At 42.7% G+C, this 6805-nt stretch overlaps 1 protein-coding gene across 2 annotated transcripts in view; it reads right to left on the minus strand.

Moving 5' to 3' along the window:
• The window catches only part of DPP6 (dipeptidyl peptidase like 6), an 800631-nt gene that overhangs the window by 449922 nt on the left and 343904 nt on the right, over positions 1–6805 (minus strand). The gene's annotated exons all lie outside the window — the stretch shown is intronic.

Consider the following 6805-nt stretch of genomic DNA (forward strand, 5'->3'; position numbering starts at 1 on the left):
GGGGGGGGGGGAAGCATTTATATCCAATGAAGTACTCAATCTGAAACATTTTAATTCAAGTAGACATTTAAGCCAGCCTGCACCTGTTTATTAGTAGAGTCAGAAGAAAATTCTGTAAACCTCACTACTGCTTTCTCCGGAATCCACTAATCTTACCTGTCAGGAAATGCACCCATCTCAACTCAACCCTTCAAGCCACAGCTTAAGCATATTTCCTCCTGAATTGTCATCACTAAGACATGCTGTTAGGCAAATCTGAAATCATGTGACCTTTGTTCACATAACATTTTGGACAGTGCCTCATCATATTTTCTCTTTAAGGAGGCTCTCTTGTCCTCTTCAAGGGATGGATCTGCAAAGATACAGGTACTACTCATTATACTCTAAGATTTTGAATTTATTTCACGCAAGTGATATAGCTTCTTTCCTTTATTAGCTTCACAAATGTGAACAGAGAATGACTGTAACTGTGCTGAAATGTGATATTCTTACATGTTTTTCTCTCTTCCCCAGCACAAGAAGAGCCTTTCATGATCAGTACCTTGGAGAGTGATATGTGTCCCACATAGAGAAATGGTTTGTCAGGCATGCATCCGGGCTTTAGATAGTATTGCTCCAGAACCAGAACCAGAACCAGCTGCTGCCACAGGTCAAGAATCAAAGCCTGGTACCACAGATCTTGGTTTCTAGATGCCACTTTAAAATAAAAGGAAACTGCATTCTTTGGGGGAAATGGCTGCTTCTAGGGCCAGGGTAAGGAAAATACATGATGAGCCTGGCTTATCTTGTGGTACCAGAACAGAAGTGCTCAAATATCAAAAGTATGGGACATGTCAAAGAAACACAGGGACCAACCTGAAAGAGCTCCCAGTGGCCACGGCTGGGACAATCTGAGCAACGATATAAACAACAGAGAATTGGATTTTAACAAAAAGTGTAAAATAAGCTTATATGAGTCCATATTCATATTAGTTCCCTAGGGTCGCCGTAACAAACACCACAGACTGAGTGACGTGAACAACAGAAATTCACTTCCTCAAGGTTCTGGAGACTGGAAGTCAAAGGTCAAGGTGCCAGCAGGGCTGATTCCTTCTGAGGCCTCTCTCCCTGGGTTAGAGATGGCTGTCTTCTTCCTCTGTCTTCATCTGTGATCTGTGCACATCTGTGTCCCAACTTCTTCTTTTAAGGACACCAGTTAGATTAGATTAAGCTCCCCCGCTCCACCACCTGACCTTATGTTAACTGAATTCCCCCCGAAAGACCCTGTCTCCAAACACAGTCACATTCTGAGGTCCAGGGGGTTAGGACCCCAGCATATAAATCTGGGGAGGCATGATTTAGCCTATAACGGTACTGATATAAATAAATGACTCAAGGTCAGGAAAAGCAAGGGAAAAGTGAGAAACAGTCACAGATCAGAGAACACTGGGGAGACATCACAGCCAAATGCAATGTGGTTCAGGACTGGATCCTGGAACAAAAGAGAGGGCATCAGGGGAAAAGCTGGTGAAATCCAAGTCAAGTCTGGGGTTAATTAATGTAACTCACCAATCTCAGTTTCTCAGTTTTGACTAATGTGCATGGAAAAGTAAGCTGTTACCAATGTGGACACTGGGGGAGGGGTATACAAGAACTCTCTGTACCATCTCTGCCAACTTTCTGAAAACCTAAAATTATCCCCAGATTAAAAAAAAAAAGATTACATTAAGAAAGATCAAAGCAACCAACCCAGGGCTGGCTCTAGCTCAGCAGTTCCTTCGACTGAATCATGGTTCAACCACCTTTTCGAGAGTGGTTCAAGAACAGTGAGCGCTCTCCAGTCCTTCAAAAAAAGAAACAACAACAACAAAAAAAACCAAACCGCACAAACCGAATAGTAGCATTTGGCTCAAGGAAATAAGAAACCAACCTGCTTTTCCAGCTTTGATCTAACAACGACCAAAGCAGGTAATTGGTGAAATTGGCTTTTAGCCCCCTTCACACCGAATACCGTACCTCACGTTAAATGTACAGGAAAATCCTTTACTTTTAAAAAGAAATGTGCTTTGTCTCATTTTTATTGAAAGATGGGCAAAGAACATGACTTTCGTGACCCATCTTTCGTTTTTCTACTTAGAAAACACTGCTAAATATTATTACTATTACTGCTGTCAACACTGGCCCTAAGAACAATGACACTAACATCAAACAAACACTTCTTGAGTGCTCAGTATGTGCCAGGCCTGTCTGAAGTATTCTAAATATATTAGCGCATTGAATCCTCACAACCTACGAGTTAGGTGCCACTACTATCCCCAATTCACAGAAGGGAAGCAGAGACAGAGGTTAAATATCTCGTGCCAGGTTGCTGAGATACAGCTGGTAAGGTGCAGAGCCAACAGTACAAGCCAGGCACTCTTACAGAGAACTGTCTCCAACCTAAGAAAGTCACTGGTGCACCTGTGATGACTAACAGGTACTCAGTTCCCATACTGCACACAGTACCGGAAGTACCGGGGACTCTGAAACCCTGGAATTCACACCCTCCTCAGAGGGGCATAACCAGTAATCAACTCCTGTGGGAATGAAGATGTAGGCTCTACATCTTCTTTTATCTCAAAGGAAGCCATAAGTTTTACTTTGTGCATGAAGTTTCCCAATTTTTAAATGGAGGTTCAAAAGGAAAACCAACCATGAAGGCACCAAAGCAAAAACACCTCCCATGGGTCACCCAACTGTGGCCTCTTGTTAGAGAAGCAGTGCCAAGGATATGCAGAGAGCAGAGAGGGACCAAGAATGAATATACTTAATTACATCCTGGAAAAATCATGGCGAGGAAAAGTTATATTTACTTCAAGGGCGTCAAAATAAACACCATAAATGATTACTTGTAGGCACTTGGCTGGACACTGAAATGATACAAAGACATGTTAGATGTGAGTCTTCCTCTTTGAAACTTTTATCAATCAGATTGAGGCAGTCAAGATGTAACACACATAAAATGATTTTTTTAAAAATGACAAGTGATGGACCAAATAAATGCAGTAGAAAAGACTTATATGCCATTTGGAAAAGGGAACCCTTGGAGAAATCTCAAAGGATCTTAACTTAAGTTGGAAATTTAAATGTGGGTAGGAATCCTAGTTGGAGGAGAAGGTTGGCAGCAGAGGCCTGAGACGGTGCCTGCTACACGGAGTTTGTCATCTGCGTGGAGTGAGTAGAGAAAATTAATGGGACGTATGACACCAGATAAAGACTCAGGATTTGAGTTCGTCTCAAAGATGAAGGGCTTGGATAAGAATGGCTGATTTGTGCACAGACAGGAAAGGTGATGTTAGCCTGAGCCTTTAGTAGACGGTCACGTGACACTGATGAGGAGTGCACAGATGCACTGGCGCTTGCACAATTCCTTCTTTTTCCCAGGAACAGACATGCTCGCATGGCCTGAAGAAGCCAAATCAGGTGTTCTATACTCTCGATCCCAACATCCATCTTGCTCTTTCTCTGACTGCCCTGAGCTCAAACAGAAGCATGTTGTGAAAAGGCACTCGGGGACGACAATCCCCTAATTGACCCAGCAGGTCTGGGACAGGACCTGAGAATTCACTTTTCTAACGAGATCCCCAGTGATGCTGACGGTGCTGGGTCTGAAGCCCACACGTTGGGAACCACTGACCTAGAGGTCTAAGGCTGATCTGTGACCCTCAGGGGGCTGTCTGGTTGAACAGCTAGTGTTCAACGTCAAGCCAAAGTGTGTGTGTGTGTGAGTGTGTGTGTCTGTGGAGCCTATGTGTGTGTGCATGTCTATGTGTGTGTATGTATCTATGTGTGCCTGTGTCTGTGTATGTCTATGTGTGTGTGTCTGTGTGTCTATATGTGTCTGTGTCTATGTGTCTGTGTCTATGTGTGTGTCTGTGTCTATGTGTGTGTGTGTCTACTGTCCACCCTTCCTCGTCCCCACAGGTTCACTGATAGAGCCAGCTCTCAGAGTTGTGAAACTGTGAAATAACTGAAGAAAAGACTGGCCTACAAATCACAACAAACCTGCAAAATGCGTTTAATAAAAGAAAATGTTTATCTGCCTTTAAGACCTTATGGAAATGACACTGTAGACTTATCTTTTCAAAATGTAAATATAATGGTTGACTGGTGGGCTTCTAGTTTCCTTTTTCAGAAGTGTGAGAATACCTAGTCTAACAACATGTGACATTCAGCCAGAATCTTCTCCATGGGCTTCCATGTACTGTGCAGACTTCACTGCAGGCCTCTGGTTTCCCTCTACTCAGTATTAATATAAGATTTATTTGCACTTATTTCTTAGAAAACCCGGTAGCTAAGCTAACTTCACATTACGCATCATATTTCAAATATTTCTTCCTTCTGTGTAGCAGTCTTCACCAAAGGCTTCCTTAATCTACTGAGTTCCTTTGTGTGCAGGAATATGAGCTCATTCACCAAGCACAAATCTTCACATTACCTCCCAGTTCTCCAGCAGGTAAAGGGAAACATTTTCATGTTCATTTTGACAGGTAGGAAAGGTGAACTGAGTCATGCAAAGCCAGCGTGTGGATGCCAGGGTCACTGTGTTCCCCCCACGTCCTGCTGCCCAGAGCCCGTTCAGGCTCCCTGCTCCGCCCACCCTCGTGACCCCTGCTGCCCACGCCCTCACGCTGCCCAGCTCCGCTCAGACGTCGCACAATTAAACCAAGCCTGCAAAACCCGAGCGGGGACCACTTCTGCCTCACATCACCTAACTCCCACATTGCAATGTGCATTTAATATATTCCTTTCTCAGCTTAGAAAACATTGCTGTTTTTTTTAAGAGATGGCAAACAAGGGGGAAAGGTACCTCCTAAAGGAATTCATAATACTTTTATATTAACAAAGAAAATATTTTTATTTTCATCTGTAGCTAAAAGCAAAAGCAAGCAAGAACCTGTCACATAACGCTTCACAAAGTGTTATTTAAAACTGAACATCTTTACTGAGCTGGGGCAACACTTATCCAAAAGCAAGCTATGGGGCTTCTACTTAACGTTGTCTGCTTTTTCGATGGAGCTGGGCTAAGAGCTATGTAATTCAACGGGTGCGTGACCTTGGGTGAGCTACTGAATTCTCCGATTCAGTCTCCACATCTATAAACTGGAGAACAATGGCTCCTACTTTATCGGGTTGGTTCTGAAAATTAAATGAGAATATGTATGAACACACACAGATGAATACAGCTGACCCTTGAAGAATGCAGGGGGTGGGGTCGCCAACCTTCCCCTCAGGCAGTTGACAATCCAAATATAACTATGAGTCAGTTCTCCTGTCCATGAGCTCAACCAAGCTCGGATCACGTAATGCTGCTAAACATATGTAGTGGAAAAATCCATGTGAGTGGACCTGCGCAGTTCAAATGAGAGTTGTTCAAGGGTCCACTTAAAAATACATGCATACGTGTACATATATAAACAGACATGTGCGTGTACATATACATACATGCATATATAAACACACACAAGCAGAGTGCCTGGCACGTTAAGTGCAAAATAAATGTCTGCCATTACTATTAAACTTATTTTTAAACACAATTTTTAATGGACTTCCCTTTGAGTTGTTATCTAAAAAATGCTACCATGAACATACTGGTGCATATTTTTGCACATCAGCTCCCTACATGATATTATTTACTTGGGATAAATTTCTAGAAGTGAAATTTCTGGGTCAAGGCACCTGAGCCTTTTTAAGGCAGTTTCCTCTCTGGAACACGTCCATCCAATTTGCAGCCTCACCAAGGGTTAAGAGAGGGTGCCCATTTTATTGTGTCACTACTAGATTTGGAAATGATCTGTTTTTAAAACATTTACTAATTTTATAAGCAAAATATTTCCTTTCAGTCTTCATTTGAATTTCCTTGATTACTGGGGAGCTGACACTCTCACTAACCATCAGTTCATGTTTTCTCTTTTGTCCGTTCATCCGTTCGTGTCCAAGGCTCTTTATATACTTGGCCTTTGTAATTGTATTGATTCTTCTTCTTCTGAGCACTCCTGTAGCTCAAAGACAGGATCCTTTTTCCTATTTGTTGTTAACATTTCCCAGAGCCTCTTTTCTTCTTTTCTGATTTCCTGTGTGGAACTTTGCAAAGTCTATGTTTTTGCCTTTGTTCAACATGGATGGTCTTTGCTTTACGATTCCTTCCCTTGATTTGAGCACAGGAAGTCCCCACATGTCTTGCATGGCTTCTGACCATTACTGTCATTTACGTGATACGTGCTGTTACTATCACCCGTTATCATCTCCTTGAATTCCTGCCTTCAGCTGCCGCTGCAGGGGAGGAATGGAGCTATGATTGGGAGTGACTTTGGTTCCAGTTTCTATCTGCATCCAATGAGAGGGATCCCCCATGAGCTCCAAGTCCAATGAACTACGTTATGGATGAACATTGTTACGACAACAAAGAAAAGGGAAGGTGGTCATTTTTATGATGCTCTTAATGCACGGATAGTACAAGGCGTTTCCAGGTGTGTATATGACTCAACCCTATAAACCCTGATAGTTAGTTATTAGTACCACTGTTTTAGACATAATACAACTCCAGAATCCTGCAACCGTGTGCAATGCCTCAACCCCCCGAGCCGAAGCACCAGAGCTGTTATTTGAACAAGACTTGAGTGTCTTTAAAATTTCTACTCTTTCCACTTACGTCACATCTAAATCTCTCCTGCTATTCCTGATGGCTCTTTCCTCTCATCCAGCCCGTTCCCTTTCCGATAATGGTATTGATAAACTATCTTTGAGTCTGACTCTTTAATCCCAGATTTTAGAAGGCAAGTGTGGG

Source organism: Lipotes vexillifer, unplaced genomic scaffold (assembly GCF_000442215.2).
Source record: "Lipotes vexillifer unplaced genomic scaffold, Lipotes_vexillifer_v1.1 scaffold944, whole genome shotgun sequence".
In the NCBI taxonomy this organism is placed as follows: Eukaryota; Metazoa; Chordata; class Mammalia; order Artiodactyla; family Lipotidae; genus Lipotes; species Lipotes vexillifer.